At 35.8% G+C, this 23519-nt stretch overlaps 1 pseudogene; it reads right to left on the bottom strand.

The window, feature by feature from the left end:
• Positions 1–20449: 20449 nt before the first annotated feature.
• LOC141591312 (putative hydrolase C777.06c) lies at positions 20450–22960 on the bottom strand (annotated as a pseudogene).
• Positions 22961–23519: the final 559 nt, after the last annotated feature.

Here is a 23519-nt window from a genome sequence, read left to right as displayed (position 1 = left end):
GTCGCTAATCACAATTCACAATACTCGTCTAACTGGTAATTCTACTGAACAAAACAGATCATTCTTCAGGTCTTTTCTCCAGCATTTCCACAGCTTTCCCTACAAGAATCCGAAAACATGAACTGAACAGAGTCAATAAACGTTGACTACATACTCGTTCCGTTCATGTGGGTTAACCGTAATTTTCAAAATACACGGAAGAAATTTCGAAAAATGTAGGCATTCTCAAAGAATGGAAGGAGTTCAGTTCAAATGGAAATTTTGCGCAAATGATGAATTTACCTAAACGTTTGTTTTACGAAATAGACTAATATTTCCATCTATAATAGTAGGCAACTTCTTCATCTGGGTAATCATATTCATCAAAATAACCCGAATCATACAACCCACAGTATCATCGTCCACAGCTGAGCTACTTGGAAAATACTGTAAATCCTGGATCTTTTCGGATAATCTCTTCCTTAAACTTTGTGTAAGATTCAAGTAGACACACGCTCGTAGTTCAAGGGATTGAAGATGAGGACACGCATCAAGGATTGCCGTTAAACCAACAACTGTGATGTTATTTTCAATAAGCTGCAGGTGGCGCAATTCAGGCATGCGTCCTGCAATTGCCAATGCCTCCTCGTCACACGTCTCACTGGACTTGAAGGAGCCGAGCTTGTTGAATTTGAAAGTGGTGAGGGAAGGACAAGCATTAATAATAGCAACCGGTTTTCTATCTTGAAAACGACATAAAATAATAAGTTCAAATTCCTCCAAAGAAGATAGCTTTTCAAGTGCTTGTATCATAGCATCAGCAGATATGTTTTGGCAGCGTGCAAGCCGGAGGCGTTTAAGTTGACTCGATTTGCAAGGATATCATTTATGTTCTCTGATTTGTGAGAACAGTAGAATGCATCGAGCAATGTATACGGATACGGTTTAATAATATCGTTAATTATTAAATGGGTGAGCAATGTAGGGGTGAGCAAAATCCGAAAACCGTATCGGGTAAATGATTTTAAAAATTGCAAAAATCAGTATACGGATCCGATACGGTTTAACCGAATATACAATTTTCGGGTACTCGGAAAAACCGTATACGGATACGGTTTGGTGACAAATGCGCAATTAAACATTGTAGTTATTCAATAGCTAATAATTACCTCTAACATGACTACCTTTGATGAAGAGTTAATTTTTATTTATTGTGATAAGTTAGTAAAATAAGCCATTAAAAAACATTAGGAATGGAAGTTGAAAGAGGAACTTTGCATTTTTTTTTTTATACAAAAACTTCAAACCGTGTCGAAAACCGTGTATACAGTTTTGTTTTTGCCCGACCTGGATACGATACGGTTTTCATGTACGAATTTTCGTATCGTATATAAGGAAATCCGTATAACTAAAACCGTATAGCGTGTCGTATTATAAAACCGTATTGTATATTTTTGCTTACCCCTGATTAAAACGTCATGCTCAATGACGGCCAGTGGTGCAGCGCGGGGATGAAATTTTCAATTAAATTTTTCAAAGTTATTTCGAACATACCTTATGTAATTAGTACATGAACTTAGGTTTCAGCTATATGTGTAATAAAGTACAAGTACTATTACTGTAGTGCTAGAAATCTAGAATACGAGTCAAGATCTTCATTCATTTCCCATTCATGTCCTATACTCCTAATGCTTACGATTTATGTAAGACACAATCCTATTAAATGTAAACCTAAACCCTAAAACCCTAAACCCCTGCGTAAGTCTCACACTATTCTAATAATAGACTGTAGGAAACTTGCTGCGACACAAATAGACCGATAAAATAACATTGATTAACCAAAAGTCATGCAACGACAACATGACCAGTCTATTCGGGTTACATGTTGAGTATAATTTCGAGTATATTTTAATCATAGGTAAATAAATAACTAAGACGAGATTAAACATACCGAGATGCAAAGTAGGAACAAAGCTCATCGGAACCAAATCCCTGAATATCGAGATCAATTAAACCACCATCACTACGATCAATTGCATTGAACAACATCTTCTCATGCTTAGTCTCTGAAGAGTTTAGGATTCAAGTACCTAAGAGGGGGAGGGGGTGAATTAGGTACTATTTTAAAAATTTCAACTTAGTCTTTATTGAATTAAAGCAAGTTGATTGATAATGTGCAGAACAAATGGATACATCAAGTAATATTGATTCATTAAGAGTGTATCACGATGTTTAAGAAGATTGCGGTAAGGCAACGGTTGATCCGATTGTTGCTTGTATGTCTTAGCTCATAAAGAGAAGGCTATCGACCAAAAGCAACGATGTCATTTCGTTGTTAAATAAAACGTGGATTAACAATCGAGTAGTAAAAATGCAGCGGAAATAAAAGTAACGAGAGATCAACACGATATTTTTGAATTGGTTCGGCCAACACTCTAAGGGCCTACGTCCAATCTTCTTTTATTAATAAGTGAAGTGATCTACTCCGACTACTTAAACACTTACAATAAAAGGACCAACAACCTACTCCGGTTGCGACACAAGTTTCAAGACTACTCCGTCTAGAAACTTAAGACTCTAACTAGAATGTTTACAAAGATCAAGTTTCCTCAAACTGATTCTATGAAAGAATTGATAAGGACAACTTATAGATCAAACGATTCTAGGCAAGAGAAAGTAATACTTAAGGCAACGGTAGTGAAGATCATTGCACTGGAAGACTTAGAATTATTTTGCAAAGGAAGTAAAAAACTTTGAGTTCTTAAAAACAAGTTTGCAAAACACTTTGAAATTCTCTGGGGAAAAGTCTTAAGGAAATGTAGAAGAGGAGTGCTCCTTTTATAGAGAAGCAAACTAGGGTTTAGAGGTCAAGACATGAGGTAGAAAACAAATAATTTTGACTTAACCAAGTTTGCACAAAATGGAGCATTCTTCCAAAGGTTAAATAAGAAAAGGAGCTTTGTTACTATCTTGAAAGGGCCTTTGAAAATCAGTCAAGGTAAGATGGACAATCAAGTGAGGACATTTTAGAGAAACAAATTTGGAAAGAAACAAGTTCTTCTTTCTAAAAGTCATGATAAAAAATATTGCCACTTTGAGTTAAGACCTTTTGAAAGATGCCAATAGAATATCCTTTTCTTAAACAATAACCTTTTACAAGATTCAAATATCAGAAATTTGTATTTCAAAATAGAAGTTAGTATTTTCGAAATATGAATATTTTGAAAATGAAGACTTCTTCCAAGTGACACGAGTTGAAGCAACGGTCTGGCTGACTGTTGCCTTACTAAGCAGACTGTTATTCAACAACAGTCTTGCTTACTGTTGCCTTAGTACTATACTCTCTTACCCTTACATAAGTGACTCTTAATTACAACACAATTCTTGGGTAGCTTCATCAACACTTCTTGACCTTGAATATTGATTAATTCTTGATTGGGGAAGAGGACTAAATCCTGAAATGGAACATCTTAAAACATGGTTAAACATAGGCATGTCATCATCAACAAATGTGTTCTAACAAATTCCCCCTTTGATGATGACAAGCCTTATAAAATGAATGTTCCAAAAAGTTCCCCCTCAAATAGTTAGTCCAAAAAATAATCATGAAGGTAGAATTAGGGAGTTAAACTTATGAGGTCACAAATCCTAGAACAATATAATTAACATACTTAGTCTACCACAAAACAAGAGATTAATCAACAAACAAGTAATAAGAACATGAATTTCCCTTTTCCCCCTCTTGACATCATCAAACCGATAAGAGGCTACCCCCGGACACAGAATAATCATGCATGAGACGTCACATGAAAGACAACCATAGTTGCATCATAATAACAAGGTCAACACAAAGCATTGGTTTAAACATGAGTTTAAACACAAGGTTCGACAAGGCTAAACCATAGTTTAAATAGTACACCACCGAATGATAATGAGAGAGGGACAAGAGGTTTAAGGCAAAAGACAAGTTTGAGTATGAGCAAATTTAGGGTGTGGAAGTTTTAGTTTTTTTTTTTTTTTTTTTTTTTTTTTTTAATAACGAAGAGGATTTCAAAATGGTTGAGGTTTGACAATGAAGGCTTGAGTTACAGTGACCTCTACTGTTGCATTGAACTTTGTGAAAAGAGAATCATCAACTTCTTGTATTTTGCTTTCATATCATGAAATCTTTTGACAAATTTGATCTCGATCTTTGAGCATAGCAACAGTTGCATACACTGTTGCTTTTCTTTCTATTTTGACCTTTGAGCATAGCAACAGTCGCATACACTGTTGCTTTCCTTTCTACTTCCCCCAATTTTTCGCCCTACTACTTTCTTCAAGAAATTCATCCTCAATGCTTCTATATGTTTTCCAATAATTACCAGCACTTTGACATTCCTCATATTATCTTCCCATTTCTTTCCACTTTTTTTTTTTTTTTTTTTTTTTCAACCAATTTCTCAATCATCTCTTGATGCATATGTAGAACATGTAATAGTTGGTTCTTTGTTTCACATAGACCTTTGCAACATAAGTGAATTGAATGTGAAAGGGTGAGGTCTTTGGGTATTAAAAATGAAGGATTTTGAGCGATTTGAAGAGTAAGAGACATCTATTTGAAGGTGAGTGAAATGGTTGGTTTTTTTTTTTTTTTTTTTTTTTTTTTTTTTGGGTTGATTTGAGAGGGGAGGTGTCCTCATTCAATAGGGTAGGTACCATTAAACACAAGACTAGACATGCGGTTGAGTGATTATTAAGCACACACACGGTTTATCGATTACGGACATAACATGGAATGAATAAACTAGAATAAAAGATAGCAAACCCGTTCTAGTCAATCATATGAGGGATTAGTTTAATTCACATAAAAATTACATGCAATTAATTAAGCCAATTTGTAACCTAAGTTTTTCAAATTGTTCTCTTGCAAGTGGTTTAGTAAATATGTCGGCAATTTGATCTTCGGTTTTGCAAAAAATAAGTTCAACATGTCCTTTTTCTACATGATCACGAATAAAATGGTGACGAATTTCAATGTGTTTGGTCTTAGAATGTTGAATAAGATTTTTTGATATATTTATCGCACTCGTATTATCACATAAAATGGGAACAGAGTCATAAATAATACCAAAGTCGAGAAGTTGTTGTTTTACCCATAGGAGTTGTGAGCAACAATGAGCGGCACTAACGTATTCACTTTCGGCCGTTGAAAGAGCAACCGTGTTTTGTTTCTTTGAGCCCCATGAGACTAAGCACGGACCCAAGAACGTTGCAATTCCGGATGTACTCTTTCGATCGACGCTACAACCCGCATAGTCCGCATCGGAATATCCTATAAGATCAAAGGGACAATGTAAGGGGTACCACAAATAAAGATCTTGTGTTCCAATCAAATATCGAAGAATGCGTTTAACGGCTTTAAAGTGAGATTCTTTCGGATTTGATTGGAATCTAGCACATAAACAAACACTAAAAAGAATGTCGGGACGACTTGCGGTCAAATAGAGAAGCGATCCAATCATACCTCGATACACCTTTTCGCTAATGCTCTTACCTTTCTCATCCTTGTCCAATTTGGACTTAGATACCATAGGTGTGGAGTGAGGGTTGCCATTGGTCATCCCAAATTTCTTAAGCATCTCTTTAATATACTTTTGTTGATGGATCATGATTCCATCTTTGGATTGCTTGATTTGGAGTCCAAGAAAAAATCCTAACTCACCCATCATACTCATTTCAAATTCCGATTTCATTAGTTCCGAAAAATAAGTATAAAGAATCTCATTTGTTGCTCCAAATATGATGTCATCGACATATACTTGGACAACCAACAGTTCACTGGACTGTTGCTTTAGAAACAATGTTTTGTCAATTGAACCTCTTCTAAAACCATTTTCAATGAGAAATTTAGACAATCTATCATACCAACACCTTGGTGCTTGTTTTAAACCATAAAGAGCTTTGTCTAATTTGAAAACATGTTTAGGAAAATCATTGTCTAAAAAGCCCGGTGGTTGCTCTACAAAGACATCCTCTTCCAAATATCCATTTAAAAAGGCGGTTTTGACATCCATTTGGAAAAGCTTGATGCCTTTGTGAGCCGCAAAAGCTATCAATAATCGTATGGCCTCAAGCCTAGCTACCGGTGCATAGGTTTCATCGTAATCAATTCCTTCTTGTTGGTTGTAACCTTGCACCACTAGTCTAGCTTTATTCCTTACGATTTCACCGGAATCATCAAGCTTATTGCGAAAGACCCATCTAGTACCAATGACGGTACGATTAGATGGTCTAGGGACAAGATGCCATACCTCATTTCTTTTAAATTGATTGAGCTCATCTTGCATAGCTAGCATCCAATCGGCATCGGTTAATGCAATCGTTATATTGGCCGGCTCAATTTGAGAAAGAAATGCGCTATGAGCACAAAAATCATCAAGAGATGCAAAGTTGTTGAGAGAGGCCCTTGTCTTAATACCGGAGTTCAAGTCACTAGTGAGATTCGAGAGTGGATGAGAGCTTTGATGTTTCCATTTTTTAGGAACAAAGGCGCTTTGTTCCCCCTCAGAGGCAACAGTCTCTGTGACTGTTGTCTGTTGATTAGAGGCGGGCTCTGGATTGGTATTTGAGGATTCTTCTGAGGCAACGGTGTCAGGGACTGTTACAGTTCTGGAAGTGGAGGCAACAGTCGTGTGAACCGTTGCTGAATGGGGTGTGGAATCAGAGGCAACAGTGTCTCTGTTTGTTCCCCCTGGATTGGTGCTTGCATCAGAAGGCAACAGTGTCTGTGACTGTTGCCTAACGTCATTGATTGGAGCCTCCTCATCCTCAAACACAAAGTCTTTTCTCACAAGACCTATCTCAAAATCGTCATCTTCATCATCTTCATCATCTTCTCCATCATTTTGTACCTGTCCAAGAATGCTAGATTCATCAAATATGACATGGACACTTTCTTCAATTAGCATGGTTCGTTTGTTATAAACTTTATAAGCCTTGCTATGGTCGGAATAGCCAATAAAAACTGCTTCATCACTACGTGGATCAAATTTACCCAAGTTGTCTTTACCATTGTTGTGAACAAAGCATTTGCTCCCAAAGCATCTAAAATATGAGATATTGGGTTTTCTACCACGTAAAATTTCATAGGGTGTTTTATTGATTATGCTTCTTATCATGACTCGATTTTGAATATAGCAAGCGGTGTTTACCGCTTCGGCCCAAAAGTCTCTAGGCAATTTACTACACAACAACATGGTTCTAGCCATACTTTCAAGGGTCCTATTCATTCGTTCGACCACTCCATTTTGTTGTGGTGTTCTAGGAGCCGAAAAATTATGGTCTACACCATTGTCATTACAATAAGCGCTAAATGATGAATTTTCGAATTCGGTTCCATGATCGGTTCTTATGGAAACAAGTTTGAAATCAAGTTTGTTTTGAATCTTTTTCAACCAAATTAAAAACTCATCAAATGCCTCACTCTTGGAACTCAAGAAAAGTGCCCAAACAAACCTAGAATAATCATCAACAATGACACACACATAACGACTACCTCCTCTACTTCTAGTTCTCATTGGACCACATAAGTCGATATGCAAAAGTTGTAATGGGCGGAGAGTACTCACGATTCTTTTAGACTTAAATGAACTTCTAACATGTTTACATCTAGCACATTCATCACATACTTTATCAAACTCAAATTTCATGTTAGGAAATCCTTCTACCAAGTCAAGTCTTTTAAGAGTGTGAAGAGTTTTAGCACTAACATGTCCAAACCTTTTGTGCCACAACCAAGGATCATTTTTCATTACACTCATGCATGACATGGTATGACCGGATAACGTGTTTAAGTCGGTTAAGTAAACATCTTTGACACGTCTCCCTTCGAGAATAATTTCATGAGTTGTGGCATCAATTATTCGACACAAATTAGAACTAAATTCCACAATATTACCTTTATCACAAAGTTGAGAAATGCTAAGGAGATTATGTTTCAAACCTTTGACAAGCCGCACATTGTCGACACAAAGTAACGATGACTTACCGACCTTTCCAATGCCTATTATTTCACCTTTCTTGTCGTCGCCAAAAGTTACCTTGCCACCATCATAAGCTTCTAGTGAGAGGAATTGGCTTCTATCTCCCGTCATATGACGAGAACATCCACTATCCAAGTACCAATTGCGGCCGCCTCTCACCAAGCCCTACACAAGATTAGACTTTGAGTTTAGGAACCCAAATAAATTTGGGTCCCTTTTTATCCTTCGCATTTCGCAACAAATCTTTTCTAATCCAAACTTGTTTTATAACCTTAATATTTTTGTTAATGTCATTATGTCTTTTCTTGCAAGCATTGAAGACATGACCGGTTTTACCACAATAGTTGCAAATGATGTACTCGGGAAGACCAACATATTTCCTTCTTCTAAAGTCGGTTTGAGTTGGATCCGGTTTTCTGAGGCAACAGTCGGACTGACTGTTCCATTTGAAACCAAGACCGATAGTTTTGTCACATCTCTTGGACTGATTAGTGAGGAAATTTAAGACCTTTTGACTTCCTTCCCAATTCTTAGACACATTCTTAGCCTCAACAAGTTCCTTGGTTAAATCATTGACTCTAGTGGTGAGATGTACAATCTTCTCCTTTTCTCTTTTAAGATCATCATTGTTTTCACTTTCAATGGACATTCTTTTCTCAACTATGATGTCACGGGTTTGGTCATTGAGTTTAGACACAAGATAACCCATTTTCTCCTTTGACTCTTCGTACTTGGATCTCATTTTGACAAATCTTTCATTCAATTCCATGAGATTTTCCATCTTATCTTGAACATTAAGCTTAAGACTAGAAATGCAATTTTCTAAATGAACAATTTTGGATCTAGATGAGCTACATTCGGGAGATTCATTTTGAAATTTGACAAATTTTTCATGAAGCATTCTAATCTCCCTTTTGTAGGCATCTAAGTTGACTTTAAGACATTCATTCTCTTTAGATAAATTAGTGACTAGTTCATTTGACACTTCCTTGACATTGTCGGAGGCAACGATCCGAGACACTTTTGTTTTAAGTTCTTTTATCTCATCAACTAAGTCATCAATTACACCTTTAGATATGGATTGTTCATTTAGAAGTTCATCACGTTCCTTAGTTATCATAGACATTTGTAAAATCAGAGTTGTATTGACATTTTCAAGATCAGAAACATCATTGGGGTTCGACCTAAGACACCTTAGTTCGTTTGACAACTCCTTGTTCAATTTATTTACTCTTTTTACCTCATCGAGGCAACAACAGACTTTGTCGGTTGCCTTAAGTTCACTTTTAAGATGAAAGTTTTCTTGAGCAATTTCCTCTATTTCATCTTGCATGAGATCCAACTTTTCAGTTTGTGAACGACACTTATCAAAGAGTTTGTCAAGAAGCTTACATACTTTTTCTTTGGAGTAAGTCCTAGCTTTGGCCTTTAGAAGTTTTACCTCATTGTCGGAATCGGAGTCGGAATCGTCGGGGTGAGCCATGAGACATCTAAGATGCTCGGTTTTGGAAGATTTTGAGACTTTTTCTTTGAGACGACTTGTAAGACACATTTTGGCCTCTAATTCCTCCTCGATGATCTCATCGTCCTCGGAGTCGGACATTCCCCATATGGCGGACATGACTCGGTTTTTGTAGTCCATTTTAGCCTTATCTCGCTTATCTTTGGACTTAATCTCATCCCACTTAGGACATTCTTTAATTTGATGTGATTTGTCACCACATTTAAAGCATCCAATAGTGGTGGAGGGTCTTTTCTTTGGAAAGCGTTTTTTCGTGTAGTTATTGTTGAACTTTTTATGTCCATGGCCATTCACCATTCCAACCAAGTTCCTAGAGAACAAAGCAAACTCATCTTCTTCTTCATCCTCATCATCAATTGAAGAGGATGCTAAAGCAAGACTCTTTCCCCTTGAGGATTCACTAGAGTGCTTATCGAGATTGAACTCGTGAGCCATTAGTGATCCTATTAGTTCATGAAGAGATAGAGTGGATAGATCTTTGGCTTCCTCTATGGCGGTAACCTTAGGTTGCCATTTAGTGGTAAGACTACGAAGAATTTTTCGAATGGTGTCCTCGGACTCGAAATTTCTTCCTAGGCTTTTTAGTTCATTTATAATACACGAAAAGCGAGATGAAAAACTATTTATGGACTCGTCCTTTGACATGTGAAACATCTCATATTGTTGCATGAGAAGGTCAATACGGTGTTTTCTAACTTGAGACGTCCCTTCATAGGCAAGAACAAGGGAATCCCAAATTAATTTAGCCGTAGGACATCCAGAAATTCGACTCACTTCGGCCTCACCAACACACCGTTGAAGAATCGACATAGCTTTCGAGTTTTTCTCGGCCAATTTAAAATCGTTTTCATTGTAATCTTTCTCATCTTTGACCTTAGTAAAACCCGTAAGGATGTCGGTTTCCTCAATAGTAAGAGGTCCGTTCTCGATGATTTTCCAACATTGATAATCAATACTTTTGATGTAGTGCTCCATTTTGAGCTTCCACCACCCAAAATTCTCTCCGGTAAAGACCGGGATCTTGGAGTGTTTTGAGGAATCCATTTCCCAAGATTTAAACTCTAAGGAGATTATCCTTGATCAAGAGCACGAGGCTCTGATACCAATTGAAGAGTTTAGGATTCAAGTACCTAAGAGGGGGAGGGGGTGAATTAGGTACTATTTTAAAAATTTCAACTTAGTCTTTATTGAATTAAAGCAAGTTGATTGATAATGTGCAGAACAAATGGATACATCAAGTAATATTGATTCATTAAGAGTGTATCACGATGTTTAAGAAGATTGCAGTAAGGCAACGGTTGATCTGACTGTTGCTTGTATGTCTTAGCTCATAAGAGAAGGCTACTGACCAAAAGCAACAGTATCAGCGACTGTTGTTAAATAAAACGTGGATTAACAATCGAGTAGTAAAAATGCAGCGGAAATAAAAGTAACGAGAGATCAACACGATATTTTTGAATTGGTTCGGCCAACACTCTAAGGGCCTACGTCCAATCTTCTTTTATTAATAAGTGAAGTGATCTACTCCGACTACTTAAACACTTACAATAAAAGGACCAACAACCTACTCCGGTTGCGACACAAGTTTCAAGACTACTCCGTCTAGAAACTTAAGACTCTAACTAGAATGTTTACAAAGATCAAGTTTCCTCAAACTGATTCTATGAAAGAATTGATAAGGACAACTTATAGATCAAACGATTCTAGGCAAGAGAAAGTAATACTTAAGGCAACGGTAGTGAAGATCACCATTGGAAGACTTAGAATTATTTTGCAAAGGAAGTAAAAAACTTTGAGTTCTTAAAAACAAGTTTGCAAAACACTTTGAAATTCTCTGGGGAAAAGTCTTAAGGAAATGTAGAAGAGGAGTGCTCCTTTTATAGAGAAGCAAACTAGGGTTTAGAGGTCAAGACATGAGGTAGAAAACAAATAATTTTGACTTAACCAAGTTTGCACAAAATGGAGCATTCTTCCAAAGGTTAAATAAGAAAAGGAGCTTTGTTACTATCTTGAAAGGGCCTTTGAAAATCAGTCAAGGTAAGATGGACAATCAAGTGAGGACATTTTAGAGAAACAAATTTGGAAAGAAACAAGTTCTTCTTTCTAAAAGTCATGATAAAAAATATTGCCACTTTGAGTTAAGACCTTTTGAAAGATGCCAATAGAATATCCTTTTCTTAAACAATAACCTTTTACAAGATTCAAATATCAGAAATTTGTATTTCAAAATAGAAGTTAGTATTTTCGAAATATGAATATTTTGAAAATGAAGACTTCTTCCAAGTGACACGAGTTGAAGCAACGGTCTGGCTGACTGTTGCCTTACTAAGCAGACTGTTATTCAACAACAGTCTTGCTTACTGTTGCCTTAGTACTATACTCTCTTACCCTTACATAAGTGACTCTTAATTACAACACAATTCTTGGGTAGCTTCATCAACACTTCTTGACCTTGAATATTGATTAATTCTTGATTGGGGAAGAGGACTAAATCCTGAAATGGAACATCTTAAAACATGGTTAAACATAGGCATGTCATCATCAACAAATGTGTTCTAACAGTCTCCCAGTTTGACTGAGCGAGGTTGTGGATACGGATAGTACGCCATAAGGAGGGTTCTTTGCACAAAATGTACCACACTTTGCACACAAATTGAACCGATTTAAGTACTTCGAAAGAGCCTAGTTTCATAAAAATCATTAGCGTTACGTCCAACGGTAAATTGGACCAGTTTCGGTAATTTTGTGGAGGCGATACGGAGTTATCCACGGATTTAGTAACTTCATTAGGGTTTGAATTTGACGACATGATCTGTATATTGAAGAAATTTGACGACAAATCTGCACATTTTTATAGTGATAATCGTATAGTACTAGATTTCTAGGTGGTTGTGCATGCGCGCCTTGGAAAGGTGTTATTTAGTTACACTTTAATATGAAGTATTTACTCCCTTTGCTCGTAAATTGGTCTATTCTTAAGCATCATCTGACGTGGTCCATTGGAGATGGCTCCTCTATCCTTCTTTGGGATGACTCCTGGTCTCCTTTAGGGCCCCTCAGGAGTGTTGTCTCGGGCCCCCTTAGCTTGTGCTCCAGGAATGCAAAGCTTAGCTCTCTTATCTCCAATGGACAATGGTCCTTTGACTCTCTTGACTTCATCCTCCCTGACCATGTTATCACTACCATCCTTAGTATACCTCTCCCCTCCACCCAGAAATCTGACTTTGTCACTACCTCCCTTGCCCCAAAAAAACAAATTCTCTGTTGGTACCACTTACTCCTCCCTTCTGGACACCCCCCCTGTTCTCCCCCCCTTCTCCCCTGACCTCTTCTGGCTTTGGAACATCCCCTCCATGCCAAAAATCAAAGCCTTCCTTTGGCTCGCCTGGTGGGATAAGCTCCCGCATAACTCCACCCTCCATACTCGATCCATTACTACCTCACCTAGGTGTACCATTTGTGCTAGTCCTTCCCTCCCTGAGTCCACCCTCCACGCCCTCCGGGATTGCGACCTTGCTGCTGCCACTTGGGCACACTTTAAGGTTAATCATTCCTTTTTCCTTCTTGATCTCCAACCGTGGATTTTTGATAACTGTTCTGCTCGTGGTAATTGGCCCACCCTCTTTTCCTTCATTGTGTGGCGTCTTTGGACAAGACGTTGTGATACTATCTACTCCCTTACCCCTCCCCCTGATCCCTTGATTTTTTGCAACTCTATTAGTTCCCAGGCTGCTTCTTGGAGTACTGCCAACACATGCCCCCCTCCCTCCGCCCCCCCTAGCCCTTCCCTATCTGCCTCTCGCTTCCCTCGAAGCTGGGCCCTCCTCCGCAACATTGGCGTAAGATCAATGTAGATGCGGCCTTCTCCCCCTCCTCCTCGGTTGCTTGTTTTGGGTGTGTTGTTAGAGACTCCTCTGGTTCTTGGGTTCATGGGTGGTCCAGCCGGTGTTTTGCTACTACCCCCTTTCTTAGTGAGGTCCTTGCTATTAGAGAAGGGATCCGTTTTGCCGTTTTGTCCACGGACACTTTTGTGATTGCTTCTGACTGTATTAATGCTGTAAATACTATTCTTAGCTCGGACCATCCGTGCGGTCCCTTTGCTAACATCTTCATTGAGTGTAGGGAACTTTTAAGAGCTTCACCAAGAATTGAGCTTGTGTTTGAGACGAGATCGGCTAATAAGGTTGCAGATGCTGTCGCCAAATTCTCCGCGGCAGATACAAGTCTTGCTAATGGATGTTTTATTTGGGAATTTGCCCCACCTTTTGTTATGAACTTATGTATTCTTGACTTTTTAGAGGCTTGCACGCCTCTCAACCCCGACCCCCCTCCATGATGTACTTGAACTCTTTGCTTCTCTTTTAATGTTATGTTCCCTTTCGACCAAAAAAAAAAAAAAAAAAAAAAGCTTTGAAAAATATGAAAAAACTCACTCACGCCTAAATTATACCTGTACTTCTTCTTGTGTGACACGGTCACATACTGTGAGACGGCCTCGTTATGTAAAAAGATAAGTCGTTTAATAGCATTCAATGAACACTTTTTTTATAAAGATGGACCGTCTCATAGTGTGATACTGTTTTATTCTATAGTTTGTGTGATTTTACATATGTTCTATATGAACAACTCCAATTCTAAGAACTACTATTCTATACAAACAACCTCGATGCTAAGTACTACTATTGCTATTGCTATTGCTATATGAAGAACCCCAAGCATGTTTAAAAATCCTATAGAATAATAACAATAATCGTAGTAGTATTACTGGCCACTAATTTCTTGTAAAATTGTTGTATTCACAATAAAAGTGGCGTTTAAAAAAAAAAAAAAAAAAAAAAATTAACTTAATTTAAGTTAAGGTCAGTTTAGTTTAGCAAAGTTAAAGTCCTATAAGTTCGGTTTAGAAAAGTTCTGCACTTAGAAGTTCATAACCGCTCTTATAAGTTCAGTTCATTAAGGCTCCTATAAATTCAATTCAGCTTCAATAAGTCCAGTTCAGCAAAATTAAATCTAAAACAACGGGCCTAACTCCCTTAACCTTCATATCCACAGATTCAAACACAGTAAAAAAGAACAATTTTCCATCGAGTCATAAAATTACCAAGATCCTCCGTTGGCTGGAAAAAAAGACCATATTCTTTTTCACTTGGACTAATTTCATTTCAATATAAGGTAGAACATAGAATTTTCCGTATGCTATAACAATTAAGAAAAGACTATTTTAGACACATGCGGCTGCTCAAAACAACAACAACAACAACAACAACAACAATAATACTCAATATAATCAATATAATCAAATAAATAAATTAAACCATAAAATACAATCCACAACTTAGAAACTCATGACAAATGAGCATATTTTAAATAAATAAAGTGAATAGAAACTATTATAGATATTGTAGATTTTATAGTCATTACACAACCATAAATTCTCATATTTTAATTTAATTTTTAATTTATTTTGTGGTATTATTAGATTAGATAATTGATTGCCGAGGACCTCAAGAGATGAATTAAATAGGACAAAATGTTAATGAAAATTATGGGTGTTGAGTAATATAAGGAGTTTTAATAAACTTATATTACAAAAATCTTATCTATATAAATTCAGAAGACAATACTCATTGTACAGCGCGCCACGTCATAAATGCATTTTTTTTTTTTGGAAAATCCAAGTTATGGTGGGACCCATGAGTGTGCAACGTATTTAATTATTAAGATATCCGTCTTTTCAAACATGCGATAAATTCCGTCTCGCAACAAATTATATAAAATCATCTTATGGAATACTTATTCGAATTAATATTATGATAAAATTTTATACATTCCGTGTAAAGAAAATGCATAACATTTACGCAGAATTAATTACAAATGCGAGTAAATGTGATTAAATTACATAATTTTTAAAACAAAATCACACAATAAAATTATATAATTTCAGGAAGGAATTACAGTTATATACGGGATCGAACATACAACGGAAATGAATTACAAAAATGAATTACATGTATTTTTGTTAATATTATTGTACCACAAGATCATAACATAATTTTTTAAAAGTATAGGGTACAATTTTTTTTTTTTTCAAAAAACAATAATAACGGCATATGTACTTGGAATATAAAACTCGGCATCTGAACTATCAGCCGCGCACACCGAAATTGGTAGGTGACAATGATAGGTACAATAGAAATGCAAAAACAAATATACATCAAAAAACATTAATTCTGGCCCAAATACATACCCGTGCAATTTTGCACGGGTTTAAAACTTGTTAATTAAATAGGAAAAACTTTTAATTAATTTGCTTTGTGTTAAGTATTATGAAGAGTTTTAATCAATTTATTACCATGTTTAATTAAAAAAAATTAAATAGGAAAATGTTAATAATGGTGGGTGTTCAGTAATATGAAGAGGTTTAATTAATTTATTAACAGGTTTTATTACAAAAAATTTAAAAACAGTGAATTAAGTAGGAAAATGTTAATAATGGTGAGTGTTTAATAATATGAAGAGGTTTAATTAATTCCTCAACATGTTTTATTACAACAATTTCAATTAAAATTTCAATTTTAATTATAAATTTTGAAATTTATTAACATGTTTTATTACAAAAATTTCAATTAAAATGTCAATATTGATTATAAGTTATGAAATTTGATGTAAATTTGTAAGGGTTATATAAATTTTGGAACACAATATATTTAATATACAAAATTAATTTAAGAATAATGATAATATCCGTTCATATTATAGATATAAGTGAATTAAATTAATTTATAGATAAATGATTTAAATTAATGTCATGTAATAATAAATTGATAATCCATGTCACATTAATTCGCCATGTCATATTAAAAATATGTCACGTCGCATTAAATTTTAATCTAGGTGGCTTTTTGGATCCTACGTAGCTTTGTCTAGATGACGTTTATTTGTCATTTTAGGGTAGCCTTTTAATTATATTTTATAGATTTATGGTCTTGAGATGAATATCTGTGTAGAGTTATGGGGAGAGGATAGTCGGCGTTTGAGGTTGGATTTGATCGAAGTAGTCATTGTACGCTGGATTTGATCGAAGCAGTCATTGTAGGTAGACTTGGCAAAAGCAACCCGACCCGATTGACTCGACCCGAAAAAGCTGACCCGAGACCCGAAGTGACCCGAACTACATCACCCGAATTCGACCCAAAAACCCGAATTGACTCGACCCGACCCGAATGACCCGAGGTTTCTTGACCCGAACTGGCCTGACCCGAAAATGACCCGATCCGAAACCACCAAACCCGAAAATGACCCGACAAAATATACTCTAATTGAACCGAAAAGACTTGAAATGACAATTTCTCTATTATTCATTGACCCGAAAATAACCCGACCCGAAACAACCCGATCCGCTTGACTCGGAACTGACCCGACAACAAACCTGGAACAGACCCGAAACCCGAAATGACTCGTCCCTACCCGAGTTAACCCGAAATCAATGAGAAACCCGAACTGACCCGACCCGAATTGACCCGTGCAAACTTGCACGTTGAATCGGTGATAGGCAAAAACTAGGTGTCGCTATCAAATTAACAATTTATAAAGCCAAACTCAACTCTACACAACGCAATTTTTCGAATAAAGTTGGAAATTCATTCTCCTGGAATATTAATACAAACACAAAAAATAATAACAAATTAATACAAAACATAAGAAAAATAAAAATCGAATCAATTAATTTACTTTTCTATGTATACTTTAGGTGCTATTTTTTTGAATAAAATTGAAAATAAGGGTGAATATAGTAGCTATATTTATATGAAAATTTCTATTACTAATTCTCTCAAAAAATTACGAATGAAAGGAAAAAAAATATGGTACATAAATACGGAGTATATATAGTAATGATGAAAGGAAAGTTAAAATGTCATTTCATTAAATAAAGGAAATAATGGTTAAATAAATAACAAAAATTATGAGAGGAGATCAATGATTTACAGTATATTTTTTTTTGTGTTTATACCTTATATTTTTTAAAAATTTTAAATTTATATTTTTTAATTTTCTTAAATTGGTAATCCATGTCACTTTTTTTTGCCATGTCCATTAAAAGTTGACACGTCACAATTAAACTTGTCATGTCACATTTTTAGGTTAACCTTTTAATAAGATTTTATAGATTTAATTTGAAGATTTCACAAATATTAAATGCACAAGAGTCTCAAAAAAGTTATTATCCACGTTATCATTTAAATATGGTATGATTATTCTAGATTAACCACACTAATGAAGGGAGTATCATACTATTCCATCCGGAGTAGGTATTCTAAGAGACGGTCTTTGAATAAGTTTATTAAGAGACTATTTTACAATTTTAAGAAAAAGTGATACTAAAGATAATAAAATAGGTACAAATCCTGATTGAAAATAAAATAGGTATATTTTTTATGTAAATAGATACGAAATTAATGTGTCACGTCAACAACAAAAGGGTCGCGAAATACAAATAAATGTATATAACCAAATCGTACCAAAGATTAATTGATTTGGAGACTAATTTAAATTAAATCGCAATTATTTTCAAAGTAATTAGTTACTTTATGACTACAAATTTACGTTTTCAACATGCAAGAAGAATTTACATTTTTACAAGCTTGGTTAAAAACAAAACACAATTTAGTACCGTGCATCGCACGAGCATGAAATCTAATAATAATAATAATAATAATAATAATAATAATAATAATAATAATAATAAATATCAATACTACTAATATTCTCATAATTAAAATATTAACATTTTTATATTATATTTGAAATGATAATAATAAAAATATTCCTTTTTTCTTTTAATTACGAAAATAATTTAAAAATCAATATTATAAATTTTCGTAACATGTAATAATAAAATAATAATTAAATTACCGTAATTTCTATAATTGTGCCAATATAATTAATACTTCGTACAACCATTTCATATGATTAAAATATTAATATTAAATATGTTTTAATTTTTTCAAAATATATTTTCTTGATTTAATAATAGTGTAAAAAAAGGTGTTGAACACTATTTTTTTCCTGTATTCTGACCATAATGCAACCCGTAACCTATATGAGCCAACCTATATTTTGACCCGACTCGTATGACCTGACTTGCGACCCCACTCGTCCGACCAGTTTGACAGGTCTACCAACACCAGTACGGCATGTGAGCTCTACCTTATATAAAAAAATTATTGAAAAATATTTATTTGACGCACATAAAATTAATTTAAATTGATCATAATACCCGTGATTTGCCTGGTGAATCATAATTTCAATAAAAAAAAAGACATTTTTTTGACAATATTAATTAAGATTGGTCTTCCCCAAATAACAAAAGTTACTTTAAAAAGATAAAAAAAAAAAAAAAAAAAAAACTTTATTGCATGTATTTATTCCCAGAAAAAATGTATTTTATTTTACATCGATTTTCTTGTATACTGGTTTTAAAGAGATCTTAGTTAGGAATGAATTGATTTTTGTTTTTTGTTCGAATAACGTTTTTTTCTCTAAATAAAATCTACATTTATTAAAAGTTTGATATCATAACAGGCCACGTAATTATTATATACAATCAATGTCATTAAATTAGGAAATAATTTTAGCATTATAACTTTTTTTTTTCCTGGTTTTAAGATGCTCTTACCTACTCATGAAATGTCATGTCATATTAGGTGAAATTGTATGATGTCATGTCAATAGTGACTTAGAAGATTAATATATTATATGATAATACAATCCGAGACTAATCAAAATAATAAGATCTATATATTAATCGTAATTGCTAAATCCCGCGCCCTTTTACCATATCCCACACATTTTCCACTATTATTCCGTTATTACCTTTTTATAAAAGAAATTTAAAAAATAAATAAAAAATAAACAAAAACCTTCCAACTCCTCACCATTCCCGACCACCCATTCCCCGGCCCCGACCACCCATATCCCAACCTCGACGACCACCCTACGCTGTCGACCATCCATCTCAAGTTAGAATCATATCACAAACCGTAGACCACCCTCATCCCTTCCCGCGCCGTTTTATCAACAATTAGGGTTTCGTTTGAGTTGGTTTATTGCAGGAGTGGTTGTGGGGTTGTCAGGCCAGAGTCGGATGGTCGGAAGGGGCAGCGTCGAGTGGTAGTGTCAGGCATGTGGCGTCGAGTTTGGTGGTTGCTGCAGCCCTGCAGGCTGTAGGGGCGGGGATGCGGTTGTCGACACCGGGACCGCAGCAAGGAGGGGTGGTCGGCGGGGGTGGGACTGTTCATGGATGGTTGACACGCGTCAATTACAACAATAACATACAAATATTAAGCCTTACACCCTTTTTTTCATTAACAAAGCGTTTTATCTTTTATTTTATTTGATAAAAAAATATTTTTTTTGAAGTCAAAAAAATCTTTTGATTAAAATGTAAACAAATAATTAGACATAAGACTTAAAATTATAATTAAGTTAACTACCCCGTTGCAATGCACGGGTGTCAAACTAGTTTAGGTATAAAAGAAGAAGAAAATTATGTAACTTGTATCCTCATATTGAGTGATCAATAAAATTCCTAGTGCGACTATAGTGAGGACGTAACCAAGTGACTATAGCAAGGACGTAGCTAAATTGGTGAACCTCGTAAATATTGTGTCCTTATTATTTTTCCAATTCTTATTATCTTTATTAGTGTGTGAGTGACTCATACCAAAAATCCCTACAATCCAACTCTACTTCTGGATATAGATCGGATGTTTGTAAATACACTTGAGTAGGAAAAGGTAAATGAATGAAAATGATCTCTCCGTAGTTTGTGAATTACCTACTGTATATAGTACAGTTACAGGCAGGCATACTAATGTTAGTTAGAGAAGCATCTTCATCAAAATCAATTGATTTTGCAACCTCATCAAAGTTCTATTGGAATTCTTAAGCCGTCACAAGCTAGTTGAACTGGTACTCCTTCCCTGAAAAACATTAAACGGGAAAATGAACGTCAGCTATAACAATTCCGTCTAGAGTTCCTCTTTCTGAAGACCTCCAAAATTCCAGTTCCTGTAGTCATTTCTGAAGACTCTTTACTATTTCTTTTGTTTACCCTTGATTTACGCATGTGATGAGCAGAATTTGAATAATGTAGTAGAGCGAGTACTGTGTAGTTTATCGGAGCGCAAGTACCTTTGAGACCAGTCCATGAGAGACGCATTGATCCAATCATGATCATAGGCATGATTCATACCAATCAGTAAAGCACTCTTTGGTTGAATCTTTTTTACAATGTCCAGGGCCTATACATGAATCATATTGATTAGTCATTTACAACTCTAGTCGTTTGTTGATGAACCATTAAAAAAATTGTGTCGCGAGATTTTGTATGTTACTTCATAATCCTAGAAGCGCATCCAAGTTAATGACTTATATTGATAGACTATTCGGTCATTGCAGGATGACTGGTAACGAAAGACGCAGGTTTATAATGTAAACAAAATTTCAACTTTTCGGGATTTATTTCACTTTGCTCCAGTAAAAGAGAAGCGAGTTTTTAACTATTGGAAATGGTGAACCTCAAAGAATGAAATATACGTATATTCTGAAAGAATGCATTAATCTCACCTTAGGAAAACACAAGTGAGTACTCGGGCCTTCTATCTGAAATTGGGCAAAGAAAAAATTAGTACAGATGTTACCAATGCAAGATCAAGTGACATTTCTTTTGTAAATTTATCAACTGAGAGGTCTTAATCTAGTGATTGGCAAAGTAATCAGTAATATGATTGCCTTTAGTAAGAATCAAGGAAATGCAAGTATATATGTTACCAAATGAATAGTGTTTGTATCCAAGATAAGAAGATCCAGCTGCCCACCTTCACTCTCAGAGATGACTGCAAAATGAGATATTTATGGAACGATATATAGAAGCGGCATCAATATCCTAATGCTTCAATGCCTAGCGTCTGTGGGTACGATTTAATACCTTGTTTTCTGTTTCTTTTCAGGATTCTGCAGACAGTGAATGTTCTGAATAAAAACATGTAAAACAGCAATATGCAAAAATGCTCACCAGATTCCGTGCTAGAAGGAAATCGCGAAACATCAGATACATATGCTACTTTACATTTGTCACCAAACAAGTAACCTAGTGAAACATAGTCCTCACCATGCATAACCTGTGAAAACAATTAGAAATTAACCAAAGTGATTAACGCGGCCAACATTTTACACGACAGGGTTAAATTACCGACAAAGGGTTAAATTGCCGGCCTGAAGCAATGAATGGCTTTTCATATTGGCCTTTAATTATTCTCCAATCAGCCTGTGGTGGTGACTCTTGTCTTTGAACTCGGCCTTTTTTATCCGCTTTCATTGATAGATGGGGAAATCGCGATAGAACACTAACCCAAGAAAGGACACACAGTTACAGCTCTATAAGCTTGAGGAAATCGCGATAGAATTGAACCTCCAAGGGAGTAACATAGTTGAATGACAATATCAATTATCAAGTCGGCCAGAAGCGATAATACCTATCAACACACTCTTATGTGGCGTAAATCGGAAGTGCACTAACACTATTAACAGAATGAATATCATCCAACCCATGGACTGCGTCAGCATGCTCATGAGTCAATAACACCTGCAAATTATCAACTAATGAAACTCGCTATCATGTATCTCTTTGGTATCGCCACTGTTTATGATCATTACAGAGTTAGATAAAGAGATTCTAACTTACGGAATCAAGACGAGGAATTTTGTATAATGTGAACCATCGTAGTACTTGCTCGCGAAAGGTCTTACCCATATCGATCAATATATAGCTGTGCTCACCATTTTTCTGACAGTAGTCAATCAGAAGAGATGTGTTGCCCCTGTAAATACGTTGTACAGCTAAAATCGATCATATCAAATTTTAACTAGGTTGGAATTGGTGAGGAATTGAGTCTAATTCCAATTCCAAATTCTAGTGGTTCCCAAACACTTGAAATGCCTCAATTACGTAATTCAATTCCAATTTTAAGTTGCCAAACATGCCATAAGACGATAATGTTATGTGTGTAAGTGAACAGCTAAAATCGATCATATCAAATTTCATGTCAAACAATAATTAATCATATTTCGTAATAAAGCAAAAGAATTTGGATTTGACATAGAAAGTAGTGAAGAAGAGAGGAATGGACCTGTAATTAGGATTAAATTGAGGTGGAATTGACAAAGACTGAGAGCAAACAGGGCAGGGAGGATGAGAGGGCTGGATCAAACACCTCAGACTCGGCACGCCACTCGAGCAGCCGGTACCCATGAATATCAGGGCTGATTGACTCTCGGGTTGCGGCCGAAGCCTGGTGTTTGTCTCCATTTCTGTCAAGTGAGTGAGATCAAATCTCAAAGTGGTTGAATGTGTGGGAATATTAGTTAAGAATGACTAGCGCCAGTCAACTATATTTTGAATTTTTTATTTGTACCAACTACCTACTAGACTAGTAGTTGAATGACTCGTCTCTTCGGGGACATCTGATAAAATTGGAATGATATAGGGTAGTTGAATGACTTGGAAAAAACGTAGGGAAAAGGCCAAGGGCGCAACATTTTTTATGGACCACTTGGTTACCACAACTTGGGCATGAGCAACTTAAGGTGGAGTCTAGGCGTCACGGTCCGGTACTTTTGCCGAACCGTGGCGCGCACTCTTGCCCGTCTCAAGGCAAGATGCAAGCGACAAGGATCTTCGTACTAGTGAAGGATCGCTCACTAGCACAATACTCGGGTCTCGGCAACACTCGACAAGATTGCAACGAGAGCGTCAAGCACTAGTGTTTGTCAAGCACTAGTGTTTGTCAAGCACTAGTGTTTGTCAAGCACTAGGCGTTCGTAATCGGTCTCGGGTGTGTGAGTCGGGATCCTAGTGTCGATCCCACAAACACGGCTTGTTAGAAAAGTGAAGGCTAAAAGTCGTTCACAACAAAGCAACAACAAGCAATACG

This window comes from Silene latifolia, chromosome 7, assembly GCF_048544455.1.
Source record: "Silene latifolia isolate original U9 population chromosome 7, ASM4854445v1, whole genome shotgun sequence".
Lineage (NCBI taxonomy): Eukaryota > Viridiplantae > Streptophyta > Magnoliopsida > Caryophyllales > Caryophyllaceae > Silene > Silene latifolia.
The sequence above is the reverse complement of the archived record's forward strand: the minus strand, read 5'-3'. Positions and strand labels throughout refer to the sequence as shown.